We start from the raw sequence: 6,582 nt of genomic DNA, 5'->3' as shown, positions 1-6,582 counted from the left end.
GAGCATTGCAACACACGACATTAGTAGCCTAACACGTCAGACGTCGAGTTAACAATTGGAATAGGTTGTAAGTAGGTAAAGGATCAACATCTCTTAGAGCAGAGAATATTAGTAGAGGAATAGAGAACACAATCCACAACCAGAGCTTTGGTATAAAAATATATATCTCTTATTTACAATATTTACACTATATACAACATATAAAAATATATATATCTATTTACAATATTTACAAAATATAAAAATATATATATCTACTAGCTGAAGAGTCCGGCGCTGCCCGGGCATAGTAACTAACTGTGGTTAGTTATAGCAAATTATAATTATCCTCCATCCCATAGTCCCGTGCCCATATACCCATCATACATATATCTATTTACAATATGTACACTATGTACAAAACTATATATCTATTTACAGAATTTACAATAATCACACTATATACAAAATATAATAAAAAAATAGAGTAAAAAAAATAAATATAACATACACTAAATATAAAATTAATAATGGATGGTGGAAATAATGCATTGATGGAGCTGGCAGGTTGTAATTTGGCATAGTTGGTAATAGCTGGCGAAAGATGGGCGTAGATGGTCATTGTTGGTGGACGATGGGCGTAGATGGTCATTGCTGGCAGAACATGGGCGTAGATGGTCATTGCTGGCAGAACATGGGCGTAGATGGTCATTGCTGGCAGAACATGGCGTAGATGGTCATTGCTGGCGGAACATGGGCGTAGATGGTCATTGCTGGCGGAACATGGGCGTAGATGGTCATTGCTGGTGGAACATGGGCGTAGATGGTCATTGCTGGTGGAACATGGGCGTAGATGGTCATTGCTGTCGGAACATGGCCGTAGGTGGTAATAGCCGGTAGTAGTTTGGCTTCGATAGATGGTAACGGCAGTTGGATCTGAAAGATTTAGATCTTTTTTATATATTTGTTATGTATAAGTATGTAAATAGAATTTAAAAATAATTAACTATAAAACTAAATCCTAAAACCTAAACTTAACCTAAAGCTATCAAACTATGTATAATACTGAAAAAAAAACTATCCCTATAAATAAAATAAAATGGTGGTGTCTGGATCATTATTCTTTTTTTCTCTTCTTGGGGGGCGGCTTGATGGAATGATCAGTTGTTTTCTTTGACTTCTTTTTTCGCTTTTCTGCCCTGAAAAATGAATAAAAGATCCTGATGTTCTACATGTGTAACGGACAAGAAATAAGATCTTGACCTGAGGTTATAGTGCGAGGCTGGCGCCATCACGGTCACTCACTGCTCGGCTGCTCTGCGCTCCTCCCAGTTCCTTGACAGATCCATTAGAGCCACCGCGGCATCAATCTCTTCTCTGTGTAGATTAGACAAGGAATACATTAGGGTTAGGCGAGCATTTGGCTCAGGCATAGCCAATCGCATTCAGTCATGGGTCTGATGTCAGCGAATGGGAGTGGCCTTATCTTTAAAGAAGCGCTCCCATCAATGTGTTTATCCTCTATTCTAGATTTTTTATGGGATATTTATGATTGTGTCTAATACTATAAGAATTCCATGATGGTCTTAAGTATTATAATAGGTCTGTGTAAACAGATGTCTCCTGATGAGTCGTCTACTAGCAGGACGGCAAAACGCGTAAAGACTAGAGACCTTTTAGGGGGAGTGCTTGCTTTGAGATACACAACCTATGAGGCTTAAGAGACGCCGGGTATTTGTATGTGTTTTCTTTATGTACATATCAGTCATCTCCCGAGTGACATATTGTAGAATCAGGACTTGTACTTTACTGCTCTAATTATAGTTATTTATTGGGGCTGTTTAATGTTTGGTGGTTATACGGTAACTTTTATCCCTTTCTCAGTGAGTCTGTGTAACGGACAAGAAAAGGCCCCATCACACACAGCGATTTCGCTAGCGAGTTCGCCAACTTTGTGACACATCAGTGATCTCGCCAGCGAGATCGCTGTGTGTGACGGGGATCTGCCACTGGCCCCCCTGCCGGTTATCACTGATCGTGCAGCATCGGCCAGGGCCATTTTTCGATCTCTGGTCTCTCGCTGGCCAGCGCGCATCGCTGCACGTGGCAGCGAGAGACCAGCGATCAGCAACGCTGGACGCTGGTTTCTAATGTAAACATCGGGTGTCCAGGACTCGCGCGGCTCCTAGATTCCTGATGTTTACCTTGGAAACCAGCGTGTATGCAAGTTTCCAAGGTAAACAGCGGGTATCCAGGTATTACATTAGAAACCAGCGTCCAGTGTCTCTGGTCCTTATCGCTGGGGCTGTCTATGTGACAGCTCACCAGCGATCAGCCTAACGATGTCCCAGCGATCCCATCATGTCGGATCATTGGTTGGATCGCTGGAACATCGTTGTGTAATGGGGGCTAAATAAGAAGTTAAGTTATAGAGTGAGGCCGGAGCCATCACGGATTGTAACTCACTGGTTCGGTCTTCTCTTCTCCTCGCCTTCCCTTGCCATTTCAACAAGCGCGAGGGATGCCTCAATCTCCTCTCTATTCAGAGTAGACAATAAATGCATTAATTACTGTGAGATTTGGTACTTAAGATATAAAGAGACAAAACCCCGTGTATCCCTGATACAGGCACATAAAAGTAAATGACCCCTCTGACACGGCAGGTACAGTTCTATACACATGGCGACTTACGTTGTGTACAGTCTGCATTCAATTTCAGTATCTGCTTCTCCTTCTCCGATCTCGGGGAGTATAGCGGCCTGGTCCTCGAAGAATTTCAATGTTCTCCTCTTTTTGTAAGTCGGTTTTGCACGGCACACAGCTATTAGAGGAGAAAATGGGGAATATTAGGAGCATTATATGCCGATTTTGTAGTTTACATTCAACTTTGGACTTTCTTTCAGAAGGTTTTCTCCCCTTATCAGTAATTGCCTGTAGCTAGGGCAGCATTTACAGTGTCGTTGAAAAATATTCATACCCCTTGTACTTTTCCACCTGTTTCACTTAACACCCACAAGCTTAAAAAAATATAGCCCAACCTAAGAACATATCACGGAGCATTGTTCACTCCATTATCAAAAAGTGGAAGGAGTACGACACATCTGTAAACCTATCAAGTCATGGCCATCTTCCTAAAGTGACATCCTAATCAAGGATAGCACTAATTAAACAGCCAAAAGGCCTATGGTCACTCTGGAGCAGGTGCAGAGATCTGCAGCTCAGCACAGGACAATGGTTATTCACATAGTCTACAAATCTGGCCTTTATGGAAGAGTGGCAAGCTAAAAGCCATATTTTTATAGCAAAGCATAAGACGTCCCTTTTGCAGATTGCAAATAACCATGTGGGTGACATATCTAGTGTGTGGAGAAAGGTGCTCTGGTCACATGAGACCAGAGTAGAACTACTTGGGCTAAATGAAAATCGCTGTGTGTGGAGGAAAACTAACACTGCATATCACCCTGGAAACGCCAAGCCCACCGTTAAACATGGTGGTGTCAGCACCATGCTGTGGGGATGCTTTTCTTCAAACGGGAAAGCTGGTCAAAGATGATGGGAAGACGGATGGAGCTAAATACAGGGCAATCCTGGAGGAAAACCTGTTAGAGACTTCCAGCAGGACAACGTCTCTTAAACTGCCAGAGCTACATTGGAATAGTTTAGATTAAAGCATATTCGTAGTCACAGTCCAGACCGAAATCCCACTGAGAATCTGTGTCAAGTCTTGAAAGCTTCTGTTCACATTAGCTCTCCTTTCAATATCGCTGAGGTAGAGCGAGTTTGCAAAGAAGAAAGGACAAAAATTTCAGCCTTTAGATGTGAAACCTGGTAGAGACATACCCGAAAATACCCAAAATACTTGCTGCTTTGTGTTGGTAAATCACAGAAAATCCCAAAAAAAACATTTAAATTTGTGGGTGTGACGTGAAAAAAAAAAGTGGAAAAGTTCACAGGGTATGAATACTTTTTCAAGTTAATGAATCTAATGACCCAGTTCCTATGAAACATTATTGTACAATTATTTACGTCTTCATTTTACACTTACGTGTTTTTGTATATGCATATTCCTTATAGCGGGCCTCTTTTCTAACTCTGGTAGATCTTCTTTCACTCATTATTGCGGATAACAATCTCGATTTTGGTTCTCACGTCACAGAAAGTGAATATGAAATGTCGCGTTTTCACTGTCAGTAAAACCGTTCCTGGCGGAATGCTCAGTTGCCATAGGGATAGAATGTTTGGGTTGTGACGTCACGGGGCAGTTTGTGATGCCATCGCTCACTGGTCAGCACTACTTACTTGCAGGGGCGTATTCACCTCTTATTTAACCCCTTCCTGACATGAGACGTACTATCCCGTCCATGGGACCCGGGCCCCTATGCCCATGGACGGGATAGTACGTCTACCGCGATCAGCGGCGCCCACGTGGTGAGCGCCGCTGATCGCGGCCAGGTGTCAGCTGATTATCACAGCTGACACCTGGCACAATGTAACAGGGGCGATCACGGACCGCCCCCGACACGTTAACCCCTTGCACACCGCGATCAAACATGATCGCGGTGTACCGGGAGTTAAAGGGAAGCATCGGCAGGGAGGGGGTTCCCTCCGTGCTTCCCTGAGCCCCCCACGGCAGCGCAATGTGCAGCGCTGCTGCGGGGGACTCCTTTCCTCCAGGCCCCCGAATCCAAGATGGCGACGAGGGCCTTCGGGGGCCTGCAGGAAGCTGGCTTCCTCAGTGCCTGCAAAGCGCAGGCAAGAGGAAGTCTTCTTCAATGCCTGTGACAGATTGCTGATCTGTCACAGTGATCTGTGATACAGATCAGCGATCTGTCACAGGACAGTGATGTCCCACCTGGGACTATGTAATAAAGTAAAAAAAAAAAAAAAAGTGTAAAAATAATTTTAAAAAGAAAATCGCCAAATAAATTAAAAAAAAAAAAAAAAAAAAAAAATATTCCCCAATAAATTCATTTTTTTAAATTAAAAAAAACAAAACAACAGAAGTACACATATTAGGTATCGCCGCGTCCGTAACGACCCGCCCTATAAAACTGTCCCATTAGTTAACCCCTTTCGCGAACCCCTTAAAAAATAAAAATAAAAAACTAAGCAAAAAATAATGATTTATTATCATACCGCCAAACAAAAAGTGTAATAACGCGCGATCAAAAAGACGCATATAAATATCCATGGTACCGCTGAAAACGTCATCTTGTCCCGCAAAAAACGAGCCACCACACAGCATCATCAGCGGAAAAATAAAAAAATTATAGCTCGCAGAATAAGGCGATGCAAAAATAATTATTTTTTATATAAAATAGTTTTCATTGCATAAAACCGACAAAACTTAAAAAAACGACCTAAGTGAGGTATCGCTGTAACCGTACTGACCCGAAGAATAAAACTGCTTTATCAATTTTACCGCAAGCGGAACGGTGTAAACGCACCCCCCCAAAAGAAATTCATGAAACGCTGGTTTTTGTTCATTCTGCGTCCCAAAAATCGGAATAAAAAGCGATCAAAAAATGTCACATGCCCGAAAATGGTACCAATAAAAACGTCAACTCGTCCCGCAAAAAATAAGACCTCACATGACCCGGTGGGTCAAAATACGGAAAAATTATAGCTCTCAATATGTGGTGATGCAAAAACTATTTTTACACTAAAAAGCGTCTTTCAGCGTGCGACAGCTGCCAAACATAAAAACCGCCATAAATAGTAAATCAAACCCCCCGTTATCACCCCCTTAGTTAGGGAAAAATAATAAAATTAAAATAAAATGTATTTATTTCCATTTTTCCATTAGGGTTAGGGCTAGGGTTAGGGCTAGGGTTAGGGTTAGGGCTAGGGTTAGGGCTAGGGCTAGGGCTGAGATTAGGGTTAGGGGTGTGTTGGGGTTCGGGTTGGAGTTAGAATTGGGGGTTTCCACTGTTTGGGCACATCAGGGGCTCTCCAAATGCAACATTGCGTCTGATCTCAATTCCAGCCAATTCTGAGTTGAAAAAGTCATATGGTGCTCCTTCCCTTCCAAGCTCTGCCATGCGCCCAAACAGTGTTTTACCGCCACATGTAGGGTATCAGCCTACTCAGGACAAATTGCAAAACAATTTTTGGGGTCCAATTTCTCCTGTTACCCTTGGGAAAATAAAAAATTGGGGGCAAAAATATCATTTTTGTGGAAAAAAATGATTTTTTTATTTTCACGTCCGAGCATTATAAACTTCTGTGAAGCACTTGGGGGTTCAAAGTGCTCACCACACATCTAGATAAGTTCCGTGGGGGGGGGTCTAGTGTCCAAAATGGGGTCACTTGTGGGAAGTTTCAATAGTTTAGGTACATCAGGGGCTCTCCAAACGCACATGACACCCGCAGACCATTCCATCAAAGTCTGCATTCCAAAACGTCACTACTTCCCTTCCGAGCCCCGACGTGTGTCCATACAGTAGTTTTCTCCCACATATGGAGTATCAGCATACTCAGGACAAATTGGACAACAACTTTTGGGGTCTAATTTCTCCTGTTACCCTTGGGAAAATAAAAAAAAATGGTGACTAAAAGATCATGTTTGTGGAAAAAATACGAATTTTTTATTTTCACGCCCGG

General features: G+C 42.5%; 1 protein-coding gene across 4 annotated transcripts in view; it reads right to left on the bottom strand.

The window, feature by feature from the left end:
* Window positions 1-335: 335 nt before the first annotated feature.
* Window positions 336-6,582, bottom strand: part of LOC141049374 (tetratricopeptide repeat protein 21B-like) — a 119,604-nt gene continuing 113,357 nt past the window's right edge. The window contains exons 9-11 of one of the 4 annotated variants that reach the window (XM_073545785.1): window positions 2,446-2,517; window positions 1,243-1,356; window positions 336-915 (exon numbers count right to left, since the gene is read on the bottom strand). The gene's annotated coding sequence lies outside the window, so the exon portion shown is untranslated. Of the gene's footprint in view, window positions 1,179-1,242; window positions 1,357-2,445; window positions 2,518-6,582 lie in introns of all 4 variants that reach the window. The other 3 variants (XM_073545782.1, XM_073545784.1, XM_073545783.1) reach the window with 3 other exon arrangements.

This window comes from Dendrobates tinctorius, unplaced genomic scaffold (assembly GCF_039654945.1).
Source record: "Dendrobates tinctorius isolate UK_male_01 unplaced genomic scaffold, ASM3965494v1 ptg000143l, whole genome shotgun sequence".
Classification (NCBI taxonomy): domain Eukaryota; kingdom Metazoa; phylum Chordata; class Amphibia; order Anura; family Dendrobatidae; genus Dendrobates; species Dendrobates tinctorius.
This window is presented reverse-complemented; position numbering and strand designations above follow the sequence as displayed.